Here is a 16,885-nt window from a genome sequence, read left to right as displayed (position 1 = left end):
TGGCAGGCAGCCCAGACAGGCTCCAAGCTAACATGAATGCCAGGGGGCAATGACTAGGGAGCATAAGTTCCCTGCCTACTAAGAAGTCTCCTGACTTTGTGTTCTGCACATTGGAGCCTGGGGAAGATAGGCCTGCTAAGGTACTGGAGAGAAGGGATACATTTTTGAATATACAAGGAAAAGAGGGATCCTAGACCTGAGAGTCTGCTGAAGAGGATTACAAGGCATAAGGAGGAAATTCTTGACTCATCTCTTTCAGGCTTATCATTAATGTCACAGAATATAAAATGAGACCAAGGATAAGACATTAAGTCTAATGGGCTTTAAGAAGGTTTTTTCCTACACCAGCAATTAATAAGTGTACTCACAACACCTCTTCAACCATCTTTCCCCCCGCCATTTATTTACATCCCTGTACTCACTGAAGGCATTGTTAACACAAAAAGGGAAATGCTACACTATGTCTGCTGTTAGCATGCTCAACAGGACAACAGCAAACTGTTCATGAATTGGAGCAATTCCCTAAATAGTGTTATCACAAAGGAGTAGGAGCCTCTTGTAGTTTCTGGAGCAATGTCAGATGTTCCAATAGGACAGCAACATATGTATTTTTGAATTGGAGAAGAGTTAACAGCCATACATACTTGCATGGTCACAGTGGCATGCCAGAAAAACTGCAGCATGAAAAGACTCTGGACCGCTTTGCTGTTGCAGCCACAAGAGCAAACTAGAGCAGGAGTCAACATTTTGGATGAAAACACAACAGCCAACTATAGCAGAGGTGGTAACCTTAGAACATTTGTGCGAATTTATTATTCCGATGTCTAACAGGCACCATAATTGACCATTTTCAGTAACACTGTAGAAATAATTACGAGTGTAAAAAACTAGTAAGTTCCAAAGATGATATACTGCCTCTGTTGCATACACTGTTGCACAGCTATACACATGTTGTTAAATCAGGTCTCAAAACTTTGTTTTGCGATTAAGAAAAATGTTTTCCTTGTGTCAAACAATAACAATAAGGTGACACTTCTGAAAATTCTTTCTGATCATGGAGACTGTATTTACTTCACACCTAAAGAACCCAAGGAAAAAGAGCCCGTATCTTATTCTCTGGAAAACATATGGCCATTTCCCAACAACTGATCTCAAAGCAGGTTACAAATAAAGAAAAGCAAAGAATTGTTAAAATTACAGCAATGGCAATGAAACATAATACTTGCAGATGAAAAACAGAGGTGGCACTGAAATAACAAAACAGTAACATGTTTGCTAAAAGAGAAAGATCTCGGCAACTTGTTTAAAAAGAGCCAATCTCCTGAAGCTGTCATGTTGAAATTGGTAATTGATTCCACAGTTTGGGGGGCCACCAGTGAAAATGATTTTCAGTGTAGGCCACAACACAGATTATGAGAACGCCAAGGTTTTTGTCCCTAGAATTCAAAGAAGTTAAACCCCAAAACACTAGGTACCCCTGCAAAGTCCATCATAGATATATATACACACACACACACACACACACACACACACACACACACACACACACACACACACACACACACACACACACACACACACACACACACACACACACACACACACACACACACACACACACACACACACACACACACACACACACACACACACACACACACACACACACACACACACACACACACACACACACACACACACACACACACACACACACACACACACACACACACACACACACACACACACACACACACACACACACACACACACACACACACACACACACACACACACACACACATATATATATATATATATATATATATATATATATATATATATATATATATATATATATATATATATATATATATATATATATATATATATATATATATATATATATATATATATATATATATATATATACACACCAACCCGATAGGAGGCCTTCACCAGCATCTCAAATGGCTGATCTTGAGAGAAGACACCACTTCCTATGATAAAGAGAAAGGGGGGGGGGAAATTAATGGTAAAAGACAACATCATAACCACCTTGCTTTTAGCAATTAAATCTAATCTTTCTATCAGCTTCCCTTTTTGGACAAGAGTGGGCAGCCTGCAGGATGGGTGGCATAGGTACTGTAAATGACCATGGCCCTAGTTAAGGCATAAGTGTCAAACATGCACACACACTGCACTCTCTTTGGTGCTATGCTGTGTCTCTCCCTGGCTCAGCATGCTAGAGTCAAAACTACCCTTAAGGCGCAAACGGGTGTAGTGCATTATAAACTGACACACAAAAAACAGCCAGTACAGGGAGGCTAAGCTAAATCAAGGCTATGACATTAAGGGGAGGGTTTTGTTAGCCCTCTGTCCTTACCATGGTCCCAATCAGAGTTCTACCCTAACTCCCATAGGCGCCAATGGGATCTTTCCTCCCATTGTGAATAGCAAGCATGTGGAGTGGGGTGCTGGAATTCCAATTGGGACACCAGCAGAGGCCAAGGGTTAAAGCTCCCCACCATTGTCCCAGTCCAGCTACTAACCCTCTCGAACCTATTGCCAATTGATTTCATTGGGAAACTGCAAATTCTCATGTTATAAGTAAAGAAGAAAAGTTCTTGCTTCCTCCATCCTATGTACAATTGGATATCTTCAGGAAAATATGATGTCAATGTTTGCTGAAAGCAAAAGTTCCAAGAGATTAAATGTACAAATTAAAATACCTCTTGCATCTTACTTTGGCCAGAGATGTGACTAAAGATGTGAAGTCCAGGAAAAAAAACTAGAAAGAAAAGGTGGGGAAAAACACTTTTTTCCAGGCCTTTACATCTGTAGATATGACCAAGTTTTAGTCTTGTGAAATCCCCTTGCATTGTGTACATTGTGCATGTGCAATATATATTCACTGGAACTAAAGAGCAGAATGAAAGCACTTTAGCTTCTGCCATCGGTCAAGGGGCCTAGAGACACTGGGAGCTGCACCTCCTGCCTCCTAGGAAGAACATCATAGCAAAGGGAAGACCAAACCACCTCCATCCATCAGGCAAAGAAGGAGCAGCTATAGGGAACTTCCTTCCCCCCCCGCCTGAAACAGCACTCAGATCCAACTGCTTTTTACCCTGAAACTGAAAGGTTAAGACACTTTTGGCATGTCCGTTGGCTAAAGGAACAAGACCCATCAATTGCTATTTAAGAAAGAACACTAGCAAGGGAAGATCTGCCTGGCCTTAACTGGATATCATTCTTTTAAAGGCATCCCCACCCCCAACCTGTAGGGACTTAGGACTGAGCATGCATGCTGCCTTCATGCTCAGTCAGTAAATATTGGGAGCAGCATGCAGGTATAAGCCCACTGCTAGTTGGGGATAGGGAGCAGGGGCCCCCAGAGGGAGACATGCATGTATTCTGAGCCCACACCTTTAGCTACCAATTTAGTTTCGAGGAACAGGGAGAGAAACTGTGCTAGCTAAGAAGCCCCTAAGCAAGAGGAATAGCTGCTAGGGAGGTGTTGAGCTCCAAGGGCATGGCTGCCATCCAGGACTCTTCCTCAACCGTTTTATGGAGCTGCTGGGTAAAAGGAAAATCTACCAAGCAGATAACCTAACTGCAAGTGTAACCGTCCCTTCAGAGTTTAAAGGACTGAATGAGGGGATTGGCTTTAGAAGGCATACTGCCTCATAGAATGAGACTCAGGATAAACTAGATGTACATCCAAATGAACATCCTGTTATGAATGGTCCATTTGCAATGCATTGCTTTAAATGAAATGTGCATCTTATGCAAACTACAAACTTCTGAAGGTCTGAACTTGTTCTCCCCAATTCATATCTGTGTCATTTCTTAGTCTTCCCCAAATTATCCTACAAGTTTCATTAGACTATACCATCCATGCCATTGCCATATAATGTCCAAGGATGGTCTCTCTCTAAATGAGGGGTGGGGAACCTGTGGCTTTCTAGAAGGTGTTGGACTCCAACTCCAAGCGGCCCCAGCTAGCAAAGCCAATGGTCAAGGATGATGAGAGTTGAAGTCCAACAACATCTGAAGCAGCCTTTCCCAACCAGTGGGCCTCCAGATGTTGTTGGACCACAACTCCCAACTTTCCTGACCATTGGCAATGCTGGCTGAGGCTGATGGGAGTTGTGGTCGAATAATATTTGGAGGCACACTGGTTGGGAAAGGCTGAGGGTCAGAGGTTCTTCATAATTGCTCTAAACAACTGGGAGAGGGAAAGCAGAGATAGATTTTTCATCTTTTCACCTCATGTAGGCCTGCAACAAACCAGAATCTTGACTGGGCAAGAAAGCTTTCTTAAATATGGAAAAATTTATTTCAAGTCATAAATAACTTAAACTGAGCATGCATTGGCAGGAAGACAAGCAGGCAGGCTAGTAACACATTTTATGGACTTGTCTGTGAGACTGGCATATTTTAGAAAAAGAATCAGAGATGAGCAGAATCTAATGGGTAATCTTAACTTAACCCTGATGCTACAGCTAAAGGTTCCTTAACAGTGCTTCACTTAACCTGGGCTTCATATTTATAACCCTGAAGAGATATTTTAAAAGCAATGCCTTTAGGCACAACATCAACTGCTTTTACCTCACCATGAGTAATCTTACTCAACTTCCAAATATCTAGGATTAAGAAGTAAGGTTTCCATGTCAGAAGGCATATCTTCCAGACAGATTGAGCCTGAAACATTTTTCTTCTGAAAAATTAACCACAGCTATAATCACAGCTTTTCTTTGAAACATCCAAGAATGGCAATTCCACAATTTTTCCAGCCACTACAGTTCTAGTGACGGACAGACCTTTAGGTGGCTTTTCCTAATGTTTAGCCTAAATTGGTCTTCATTAAAACAATTTCTTATAGTACTGTATTTGGTAGACTGGAGAAATTGTTCCTTCTCTTTTCAGTGGAGACTCCCACATTTTTATTTATTTATTTATTATCCCACCTTTCCTCCGCATGAAACTCAAGGTAATATACAGTGCCTTTGCAAAAGTAATCAGACCCCTGACCAATGCTCTCCCACATTTCTTTTCATGATAGAAACCCAAGGCAGCTTACATATTGTTCCCATGCAGTCTCCCATCCAGACACTGACCCTGCTTAGCTTCAGACCACAGCCTGGGACATTGTAATTTTGTTGTTTGTTATTTTATTTTGAAACACTGAAACTCAAAAACAATTATTGTAAGGTGACATTGATTTTATGCTGGGAAACATTTGTAAGAAACATAAAAAAACTGAAACATGTTGCTTGCATAAGTATTTAACCCCCCACATTAATATTTGGCAGAGCCACCTTTCGCTGCAATAACAGCTTTAAGTCTTTTGGGGTAGGTATGTACCAGCTTTGCACACAGCGTTGGAGGGATTTCGGCCCATTCATCTTGGCAGATTCGCTCCAGGTCGTTCAGCTTGGTTGGACGTCGTTTGTGGACCGCAATTTTCAGAGACTGCCGCAGATTCTCAATGGGGTTGAGATCAGCACTTTGACTGGGCCACTGTAGGGCATTCAACTATTTGTTCTTGAGCCACTCCAATGTTGTTTTGGCCTTGTAGTTGGGATCATTGTCCTGTTGAAAAGTGAATTTCCTCCCAAACTTCATTTTTCTAGTGGACTGAAGCAGGTTCTCTTGCAGCATTTCCCTGTATTTTGCTCCATCTATTCTTCCTTCAATTTTAACAAGATGCCCAGTCCCTGCTGATGAGAAACATCCCCACAGCATGATGTTGCCACCACCATACTTCTCTGTAGGGATGGTGTGTCTTGAGGCATGGGCAGTGTTAGGTTTGCACCACACATAGCGCTTTGAGTTTGGGCCAAAAAGCTTTATCTTGCTCTCATCTGACCACAAAACCTTTTCCCACATCGCAGCTGGGGCTCTCTTATGTTTTCTGGCAAACTCCAGACGTGCTTTCAGATGGTACTTTTTGAGTAACAGCTTCTTTCTTGCCACCCTCCCATAGAGGCTAGTATTATGCAGAGCTCTTGATATGGTTGACTGGTGCACCATTACTCCACTCCCAGCCACTGAACTCTGTAGCACCTTCAAAGTGACTTTTGGCCTCTCTGTGGCTTCTCACAAGTCTCCTTCTTGTTTGAGTGCTGAGTTTTGAGGGATGGCCTTTTCTTGGCAGTGCCTGTCTGTGTGATGCAGCTTCCACTTCCTGGTTATTGATCTAGCTGTGCTCACTGGGATATCCAAACACTTGAATATTATTTTGTACCCTTTTCCTAATCTATGCATTTGTATTACATTATCTCTCACTTCTGCAGAATGCTTTTTGGTCTTCCTTTTCCTTCAGATCCACAGCCTGACCAATCATCCTTCAACAGTGGGGTTTTTATCCTGACAATGTGACAGCAATTTTAATTGTTCACAGATGGAGGCCATTGGTAAGGTAATTGTGTCCTCAATAGAGCAGTTTCTTTCATCTGTGTAAACTGGGAGCTTCCACAGCACAGGGGTTGAATATGAATATGCAAGCAACATGTTTCAGTTTTTTGTGTTTCTTACAAACATACATACATTTGTTTGTTTATTTATATCCCACCCTTCCTCCCAGCAGAAGCCCAGGGCAGCAAACCGAAGCGCTAAAAACACTTTAAAACATCATAAAAACAGACTTTAAAATACATTAAAACAAAACAATGTTAACAACATTTTTTAAAAAAGCTTTAAAAACATCTTTTAAAAAGGGTTAAAACATTATAAAAAAATATTAACAAGCAATTCTAACACAGACGCAGACTGGGATAGGTCTCAAAAGGCTTGTTGAAAGAGGAAAGTCTTCAAAAGGCGCTGAAAAGATAGCAGAGATGGCGCCTGCCTAATATTCAAGAGGAGGGAATTCTACAGGGTAGGTGCCGCCACACTAAAGGTCCGTTTCCTATATTGTGCAGAACGAGCCTCCTGATAAGATGGTATCTGCAGGAGGCCCTCACCTGCACAGCGCAGTGATCAACTGGGTATATAAGGGGTAAGACGGTTTTTCAGGTATCCTGGTCCCGAGCTGTATAGGCTTTGTACACCAAAACTAGAACCTTTCCCAACATAAAACCAATGTATAAAATATCATACAGAACAGAATTACAATGTACCATTTGTAATTCAGTAATATGAGAGCACTGGTAAGGGGTCTGATTACTTTTGCAAGGCACTGTACATAAAGTTCTCAGGCAGACTCTCATCCAGGCACTGACCAGACCTTGGCCTACTTAGCTTCAGCAAGGCAACTGCATCAGGTGCCTTCAGACCATGTGTATATTTATTTTTCTAAAGAGGCATCTAGTATTTGGGAGGCAAAAGTACTTTGTTTTTAAATTGGGGGATCAATACAAACATATATACATTTCTACTCTGTGCCAAATGTTTCTCAAAACACAATCTTCACTATGTCACTTATTGGCTACTGTGCATCTGTAAATCAAAAGATGATTCAGTAATATAATATATTGCAAAGCTAACACTTCAGTTATAAGCTACTAAATGACATAATATATTAACCCTGCTTGCACGTAACACTGAGCCAACAAGCCATTAGTGGTAAACCCAGAACAAATCTTGGTTACAGCTCATGGTTTGTTCATACCCGATGCTAAGTCAAACCAAGTAGCACAGCAGCACCAGCACCTGGGGAAGAAGGGAAGCAGACAAGAGTTTTGCGCTCACTACCTGCACCCTTGCTTCTGCTTGCTAAGCCATAGTTTGGCTTAGAGTTGCATGCGAACTGGAGCATTGCTATCCATCCATTTGTACGGCTTCCAGTTCAGCAGCATGAAATTGCCTCATTCAGATTGCTAGCTCCTTCTGCCTTTCCCCAATACATGGGTATAGCCAGGATTTTAATCCTTTAAAGGAGAGACCACATGCATCCTTTTCTGACAGACGAGACCAGCCTCTAGAGTTTACTGATGAGGAAATAACTGCCACAACAGACCATATATATATATATATATATCAAAGTCCAAACAAGCATCAATAATCAAAGCAACAGCTAGGGCAAGCCTATTAACTGACTGTAATATGCAGGCTAGTACAGTTCTTTTGTCCAAGTAGCATTTAATATAATCCATCCTCAGTCCTAAAATAATTTGTACAAAGCAAGCTCCATTTACTACACTGAGATTTGCTTAGTTAAGAATAACAAACTTATGTTGCTTTGTAGATTAGGTTTTCAAATCTGTAAGAATGACAGACATATTGACAACAAAAGCATTTTACACACACACGTGTGCGCGCGAGAATAACCTACTGGATTGGGCCACTGGCCCATCTACTCCAGCATCCTCTTCTGCTTGTGGAAAACCCACAAGCAGGACCTAAGTGCAAGAACATTCTGCTATTTCCAGCAACTGGTATTCAGAAGCATACTGTGTCCAACTATGGAAGCAGAGCATAGCCATCATAGCTAGTAGCCATTGATAGCCTTATCCTCCCATAAACGCGTCTAATCCTCTTTAAATCCATCCAAATTGGTGGCCATCACTGCCTCTTGTGGGAGCGAATTCCATAGGTCCACTATGCGCTGTACGAAGTAGTACTTTCGTTTGTCTGTCCTGAATCTTCCAACACATGTTTATATTTGCTCAAAACACAATACACTAAGTTATTTCTTAAGTTCTGTAAACTGCCCTAAAGCTAGATACATTATAGAGTATTAGCCTTCATTAATTCCAATAGAGCATGCATCCCCACTCTGCAACATGTTGAGGATTTGAAGAGACACTGCTAAGCAATGTCACCAGGATTACGGTCAGGGATGGAAAAGCACAGGCTGAGTTCTTTTGCCAACTCATTTAAAAGCAATAATAAAACCTTATTTGTTAAAAAATCCACAAAGTAGCCCGTATCCATATGCTACAACCTCAATTATTTTCACAGATTCAAACCAATGAATGGGGATATAACAAATCAAATCAAAATGCACAGGTAACCGAAGTCCTAACGTAAGACACATTAAAAAGTTAATCTGGAATAAAGGACAAAAGTAACATGTGCAGATTAGTCCGCAGTGTGTGTTTAACTGTTTCTTATAAACTTCTTTTGGGGGCGAGAGCCAAGGTTCATTATGAAAGATTCCTTATGAACTTATGATTGCCTAGGGTCAGGTGAAGGAGAGAAAGAAGGGAAGGGCCTGGGTGAAAGTTCTCAAAATTTTGAATTAGAACATGAGAAAGGCAGCCTAGAAGTCTTCTTAAATAGGTATGAACAAAGTAAGAGTAGTCCAGCATTTTGTTCCCAGCAACAGTAGCCAACCAGATGCCTCTCGGAAGGCGACTACCCTGTCCACTTGCTTCCCCCCAGTATGTGGTGTTTCAAAGGTACGCTACCCCTGAACACAGAGGTTCCACTTAACTACCATGGCTAAAAGCCCTTCATAAATCGACAGATCTGTCTTCCTCCATAGATTTGTCAACACACACACATTGGCCCTCGTCACATCATATGACAGCCACTTCCATGTACATTCATTATTAGGCTGATGTGCCAGAGGATGCTCCAGAGAAGGCCTCTGTGCAAAGAAAGAAAGAGGGAGAGAGGCATGAGAGGCAAACACAGAGGAGCAGACTTAATACAACAGGGAGAATTTGAAACAATCAAGCTAAAGATGAGCGGCCACACTAACAGCCCCCCATGAAAGCGAGTGCGGACACGCTCTAACCCACTCCATCCCAGACCCTGCAAAGCAGATCCGTGGGTCACGCATCACGCACCCCGAGGAGGGAAAATCCGGGAGACGGCTCACAAGGGCAGACTCTTCTCTGCGGGGCAAACCACGAGGCAGGAATATGGGCCGCTCCCTGTCACTCCGCCAGGATGGACTCGACTGCCCCTGGAGGGCCGGGCCTGTGCGGGGTGGAGAGCAGTAGCCCCCCACTTGGCAGTCAGGCCGTGCCCGGCTCCGGGCTCTTCCTGACAGGGCCCGGCCAAGCTGGCTTCCTTCCTCTTCCGCTTCCCCAGACTCAGAAGCCTCCCGCCGGCCTCTTCCCTGCTCACCTGCGGCCGGGCGCCGAGCGCTGCTGGGGCTCCTTCACTCCCTCGCCACCGTTATTGCCGCCGCCATGTTCCGAAGCGCAGCGAGGTGGTGGTAGTGATGAAGGGGGTGGGGGGGTTGAAGGAGGGAAGGAGCCTGCCCGGCCCAGTGCCGCCCCCTGCCGCCTCAGGACGAGCCGGGGAGCCCGGCCTGTCAGGAAGAGCGGGAAAGCGCCGAAACAGTCGCCTCCCTCCTTCTCGCGCTTGGCGGGAGCAGCGCCGTTGCCTCACAGCGCCGAGACGACGGCGGCGGCGATGAGGAGGAGCCTCGCCTGCCAGCCCGCCGGTGACATCAATCCACGGCCTCTCTCACCGCTTCTCTCATATCAGACCGCCGCCACTGAGTGACAGCCTCGCCGCATCTCCCTTAAGACGGCCTCTGCCTCACACAACACCGGCGACAGTTAATAGGCCTCCCCCCCTCCCAATTCTAAACCTCAGCCCTCCTCGCCATACGGATTTTTAAAAGATGCTTTGTTTTCTGATGTTTTATAGATGTTTTAAGCGTTTTATCGTTTGTTTGCCGCCCTGGGCTCCTTCTGGGATGATGATGGGAGTGGTGGTTATTATTCCGGGAAAGCAGGAGCCCTTTTCAGACGTTCTAAATGAATGCAAGTGTTGGGACGGGGAGGCATAGGAGAAGGGCTGGGCAGCTCCAGATTCTGCCCCGCCCCCATGTGTGTTCTTAAGAACGTGTGAAAGGGACTATAGCCTGTTCTTGGAAATGCTTCAAAACAGGCACTTAATAATCAAATCTTTTATCCAGCCTTAGGTCCCTAAATGTTGGTGGACTACAGCTCCCACCATCCTTGGCCACTGGCTAAACTGGCTGGGGTTGGTGGGAGCTGTAGTCTGACAACATCTGGGAACCCAAAGTTTGTTTGTTTATTCATTTATTCAGAGCTTGGAAAACTTTTTTGAACTATAACTCCCATCAGCCCAATCCAGTGGCCATGCTGGCTGGGGCTGATGGGAGTTGTAGTTCAAAAAAGTAACTTCCAAGCACTGCATTTATTTATTTGCTTTATACCCCACCTTTCTTCCCAGTAGGAGCCCAGTTGAAGAACAGTGGAGTTGTGGCCCCTTAAGGACTTAGCAAATGTATTATGGTGTAAACTTTCTGTGGACTACAGAAGTGTTATAATGAACACACACACAGAGAGGGGGGGCTTGTAAAAAGTGAGATCAGAAGGAAATGAAATGCAGAAAAGTAGAGATATTGATAATTATGTTATTTGCTATGTCCACTCACCAAAAGAAAGAAAGAAAAAAGAAATAACAGTTGACAACACAGACATTCTAGCATTGATGAGCCAACAAATGTATTATGAAATTTATTTGTTTATTGAATTTATATCCCACCCTTCTTCCTAGAAGGAGCCCAGGGCGGCAAACGAAACACTAAAAACACTCTAAAACATCTGAAAACCAAAAGACATATTTAAACAAAATATCTTAAAAATATATTAAAACAAAGCATCTTTAGAAAAAGCTTTAAAAACACCTAAAAAAGTAATTCCATCACAGACACAGACTGGGATAAAGGTTTCTACTTAGATCCATCATCCCAATTCAACCCACAAGTTATAGCGTTGAATCTCTGTTATTCAGCAGTTTCACATTGTAGTCTTCCCCTGAAGTTTCTTCATTCCAGTATGGTCACCTTAAGGTCAGTTATAGAGCGTCTAGGAGCATTAAAATGTTCCCCCGCTGGTTATCTACTGCCATTTCTAACATCAGTCTTTTGCCTATTTCTTCTTTTGTGTAGAACCTGGCCTACATGATTAACTCCCCTTAAATATTGGAAAGGTGCCGTCTCTATTGTATTTTCGACGTCTACTGAAGCCCTTCCTTTTTCAACAAGCCTTTTTAGCAGATACCTTATCCCAGTCTGCATCTGTATTGGAATTATTTTTAAAGATGTTTTGTTTTTAAGATGTTTTGATTTTAAGATTTTTGAGTGCTTTATTGATTGTTTGCTGCCCTAGGCTCCCTTTGGGAGGAAAGGCAGGATATCAGATATTTGTCCTGTGAAGAATGCAGAAAGCCATTATTGGCAGATGATAGCATCCATCAAATCTTACGAGGAGCAGGCAAATGAACTGATATTGTGGATGACATAGTTCACTACTGTAATAGTACTGCCATGTACACATGGGAATAGAATTGGCACCTGAATCTGTCACAGAGTCTGGGCCCTATGTTCATGTCTTTGTTATTTGTCTTGTTGCTGCTGCTAAGTAGCTGTTTTAGGTTGGAGGCCTGGACCCAGAGCTTTTTTTGTGATGGAACTCATTGGTACAGAGTACTGGCACCATAGTAACTATTTTGTGTTGGCACTTTTATCAAGGTATGAGTACCAGGCCACCTCCTATCCCCCCCTCCCTGAAAAGAAAACTCCACCTGGACCTAATACTGTTATCCACAACATCAGATGTTCAGTCTGGCTCATCTTCCAATGTGATAATATGACATCATCTGCCGACAATGCAACACAGCTACCCCTCTAGAAAGTTTATGCAACTTGTTTATTATTTCAAATTTATAACCTGTCCTTCCTTAGGGTGGCTCACAACAGTAAAATTATACAAAACATTCAAACCAACATTATGATATATTACAGACAGCAGTTAAAACCAGCAGTATAACAACTTCAAAAAAAAGTATCAACCCAAAGCCTGGATAAATTAAAAAAGCCTTTACATGTTTCCTGAATGCAGATAAAGACTGGGACTACCTGATTTCCCTTGGGAGGGAGTGTCTTAGTTGGGGTGCCACCACCAAGAGTGCTGTATCTTGGGTCCCTGTTCTTGCAACTATTCCTACTGGTGGGCCCAGAAATAGGGCTTCTCCCCCAGATCACATATTTTGGGTTGGAAGGTTACATGCATACGTACACAGGGTGCTCTTTGCATGTCTCTTAAATGACCTATTTTTATTTGGAAATCTGAGTGAGCTCCTGTATTTAAAAGTATACAGTAGGGTCCCACTCATACGGCTGGTTATGTTCCGGACCCCCGCTGAAAAGCGAAAACCACTGAAAAACAGAACTCATTGAATAGAATGGCACGCGACGCCCAAAAACTACTGTAAAAGTGGATCAAGCGCTGTATGAGTGGGGCTTTCGTCTAATTGCATCTAATTGAGACCACCGCATTAGTGAAGTGCCATAAAGCGAAGTGCCGTAAAGTGGGGCCCTACTGTACTAATCATTTTTTTGCATTTTTATTGCCTTTTTTTGGTAGGAAAATAACAGAGGCATTAATATGAATACCAGACATGTATTGTTAAGGAGAGTAGGGTTGCATATGGCAGTCATGCCCTCTACTGAATAGCATTTAAAGCAGCGCTATGCATGTACCAGCCTATGTTCATGGAGAAAACCCCCCTTGCGAGTACTGGCTATGCATGGAGGTCAGTACCCATGTAGGGCCGTTCATTCATATTGTTGAACGCATGGTGAGGGCGGGGGAGAGATGGCCATTGGCATGATACCACCATCCTCGTCAATGTCATATTCCTATAGGGGTCAAATCAATATGTGGAGGGAGAGACTGGGATCATGGTGGTAAGCTCTACCACCCAATCTCTGCACGTTGATAGGCTCTGTAAGTCCCTTTCTTGCAACATAACTAGTAAGTGAATGTCCATGGAGCCAGAACTGCAGCAGCAGGCCCTGCCTCTGCCTTGCACATTTTCAGTTGAATGCATGGAGTCTGCACATATGATGGCAGAGTTTCTGAGCACACAAAGAGAACTATTATTTATTTTATTTATTACATTTGTAACCCGCCCTTCCTCCCAGAAGGAGCCCTGGGCAGCAAATAAAAACACTAAAAAGCACTCTAAAACATATTAAAACAAAACATCTTTAAAAACATTAAAAAGCAATTCCAGCATAGACACAGACTGGAATAAGGTCTCTCCTTAAAAGGCTTGTTGAAAGGAAGGTCTTCAGTAGGTGCCCAAAAGATAATAGATGGCGCCTCTCTGGGCCGGTGCCAGACATGCCCCAGACTCCGGCATGTGCGCGCACACACACACACACACACGTGCTTACCTGTCTCTTGCAGGGAGGGAGCTGCTTCTGCTCGCCCATTTGCTGGCTCCACCTACCCGTCTCTCCTATCTTTTTCAGCTACATGGGCTGCTACGCACGCACATCGCTGCCATCAACCAAGATGACGGTGGAGGCTTCAGCCCCTTAGGGAAACCTCAGCCACCATCTTGGTTAATGGCAGTCCTGCATGCACAGCTGCAAAAGACAGTAGAGATGGGTAGGTGGGGCCAGCAAATGGGCGGGCGGAAGAAGCTCCCTGCGATCCGTGGCAGCTACTCTGCCGCAGATAGCGGAAAATGAGCGCTACTCCTGCACCCTATCGAGAGGCCCTCAGGGTCCTCTGAGGCTCCAGGGGCCCTCGGCCAGGGCCCGACCTGGCCACCCTTTTGGACCGGCCCTAGCGCCTGTCTAATATTTAAGGGGAGGGAATTTCAAAGGTTTGGTGCCACAAACTAAAGGTCCACGTCCTATGTTGTGTAGAGTGAACCTCCTGATAAGGGTATCTGCAGGAGGCCCTCATGTGCAATGTTCAACTGGGTATATAAGGGATATTTCATGTATCCTGGGCACAAGCTGCATACATACAGAGAATCCATGCAGAAGTTAAAATGAATGTGTGTAGGCCCATGCCCACATATGAATATTATATTGTGCAGGGATAGGGCTTGAGTGTGCACAGAACCTATACATGTACAAGCTGTGCATTCATAGGCGCTGTATGCACAATCTGGAAACCTCTGTTTCAAAGGATGCAGAGGTCCTATGTGAATACAATTTATATAATTGTAAGTTCTGTGCATGGAGTTAAATAACATACTGAGTTCAGGTAGGGTGGGGGCTACTGCCATTATCCTGAATTCCTGATCCCATCTTTATGAACCATGCACTTATTCTACCCCTGTTCAGAACATCTCAATTATAGCCTTTACTTATTCCTTTTTTACATATGTTGTTAGTGTGCACACATTAAAGTGCACTATGCTCACCTTCCATCCACTTCACCCTTACCCCATAACTGTTCTGCAGGTAATAAATTTGTTGCTATCTAGGTTCTACTCTATAAAGCTCCATCTTCATTTGTTGCTATTCTATAATCTGTGCTATACATTTAAAGCAGTGCCATATCACTTTAAGCAGTCATGGCTTCCCAAAGAATCCTGGGAAGTGTAGTTTGTTAAGAGTGTTGAGAGTTGTTGGGAGACCCATATCCCCCTCACATACAACATATGGAGCATGCCGGAACAAAATCATCATAGCAAAGATACAGATTTGTTGCAATTAACAAGCAATGTTTTGCAAATATTTTATAAATATAGTAGAAGCAAAAGGAAGACAAAGGATACATGAGGACCATACCACTCAGAAGAGTGATCTTAGAAAACCTACATGTTTTTCCAAAGTAAGAAAGCTAGAAAGAGATATTTACAGTGCAATTCTATGCATATTCCATTAAGTGCAATTAGACTTACTCCTATGTAGGGATGGAAGGATCTGTCAATTTCAGTTCTCTCTGTTTCTCATTTTCCAATCTTCAATTCTCCACATTTCTGCAGCATTTTTTGTTAAAACCTCACAATCAGCATTTTAGCGTGGCTTTCTTCTAATAAACACATTTGGGTATGCAGTTTTGACTAATGTACATAGTTTTGCAAGCAATTTCTCCTAATATAATGCATTTATGTATGCTATTTTCACTAATATATTCATTTTATGCACATTTCCCCCAACATGCATTTTTGTAAGCATTGACTGGTTGGCAAACTGCATTGCAAAATTCAAATAAGTGTGAATTTCCGAGGATGGCTGTGTTTCGGTTCTCCTATTGTTTTGGAATATGTGAATTTGATCGATTGAGCTTTAAATGTGAACTGAATTGAATTTCTCCCCCATCCCTACTTCCAGATGAACTTTCCTGTGAACAATGCTTCAGTTACAGAGCGAGGGGGCCCTTAGAGTGCTTTCAGACAACCTGTTTATAGAACATTCATTCTGATTTATTTGTGGGGAGGTTAGATGATGGCTGTGTCCCTACCAGTCCTGCCATTCATACATATGTGGATTGCTGTTTCTGTATGCGCGTTCGTGCACCTTTGCCCCCACACGAGAGCTGTCAGGTTTATGGCTCTGAAATCTACCTTGATATTTCTCTTCCATACTAGTGGGCAGTGCTTTATGGGATGTATGCATGCTATATGTTGTTGTCCCCTCCCCTCAATTAGTACTTCCCCATCTACCACAAGTTTTGGTAACCTGAGGTCCCTTGTGGACATGTGCACAGTGCATACCTTGACATTTTATTTATTTATTTATTTAACACCCTCACAAGCACGATTGGTGGGGATGCGAGATAGGACATTTTCGGTGGCTGCCCCTAGGCTTTGGAATTCCCTCCCTAGGGAGGCAAGAATGGCTCCCTCCCTGCAGTCCTTCCGTCAGCAGGTGAAAACTTTTTTATTCCGAAAGGGTTTTGGAACTGTTGGTTCCTAAGGATGGGGTTGAAGAGGGTGTTGTATTGTTTTACTGTTTTATCTATACTGTCTTAAAGTGAGTTTTGAATTACTCCAATTGTATATTTAAATGGTTTTATTATTATTGCACATAGTTTAATTGTATTTTAATGTAGATTTTTTGTTTGCTTGTAATTATATGTACTTTTATATTTGGAAGCCGCCTTGAGTTCCAGTCCTTGGAAAAAGAGTGGGATAAAAATAAAGATAATAATAATAATAATATTTTTGAAATACAAGTTTCCCGATATACCAGATT

The 16,885-nt window shown here is 42.9% G+C and overlaps 1 protein-coding gene across 11 annotated transcripts in view; it reads right to left on the bottom strand.

The window, feature by feature from the left end:
* The window catches only part of SCMH1 (Scm polycomb group protein homolog 1), a 65,164-nt gene extending 54,557 nt beyond the window's left edge, over positions 1-10,607 (bottom strand). For 3 of the 11 annotated variants that reach the window (XM_061597940.1, XM_061597946.1, XM_061597948.1), the window contains exon 1: positions 10,024-10,606. The gene's annotated coding sequence lies outside the window, so the exon portion shown is untranslated. The other 8 variants (XM_061597950.1, XM_061597943.1, XM_061597942.1 and 5 more) reach the window with 8 other exon arrangements.
* Positions 10,608-16,885: the final 6,278 nt, after the last annotated feature.

Source organism: Rhineura floridana, chromosome 15 (genome assembly GCF_030035675.1).
Source record: "Rhineura floridana isolate rRhiFlo1 chromosome 15, rRhiFlo1.hap2, whole genome shotgun sequence".
NCBI classification, from domain to species: domain Eukaryota; kingdom Metazoa; phylum Chordata; class Lepidosauria; order Squamata; family Rhineuridae; genus Rhineura; species Rhineura floridana.
This window is presented reverse-complemented; position numbering and strand designations above follow the sequence as displayed.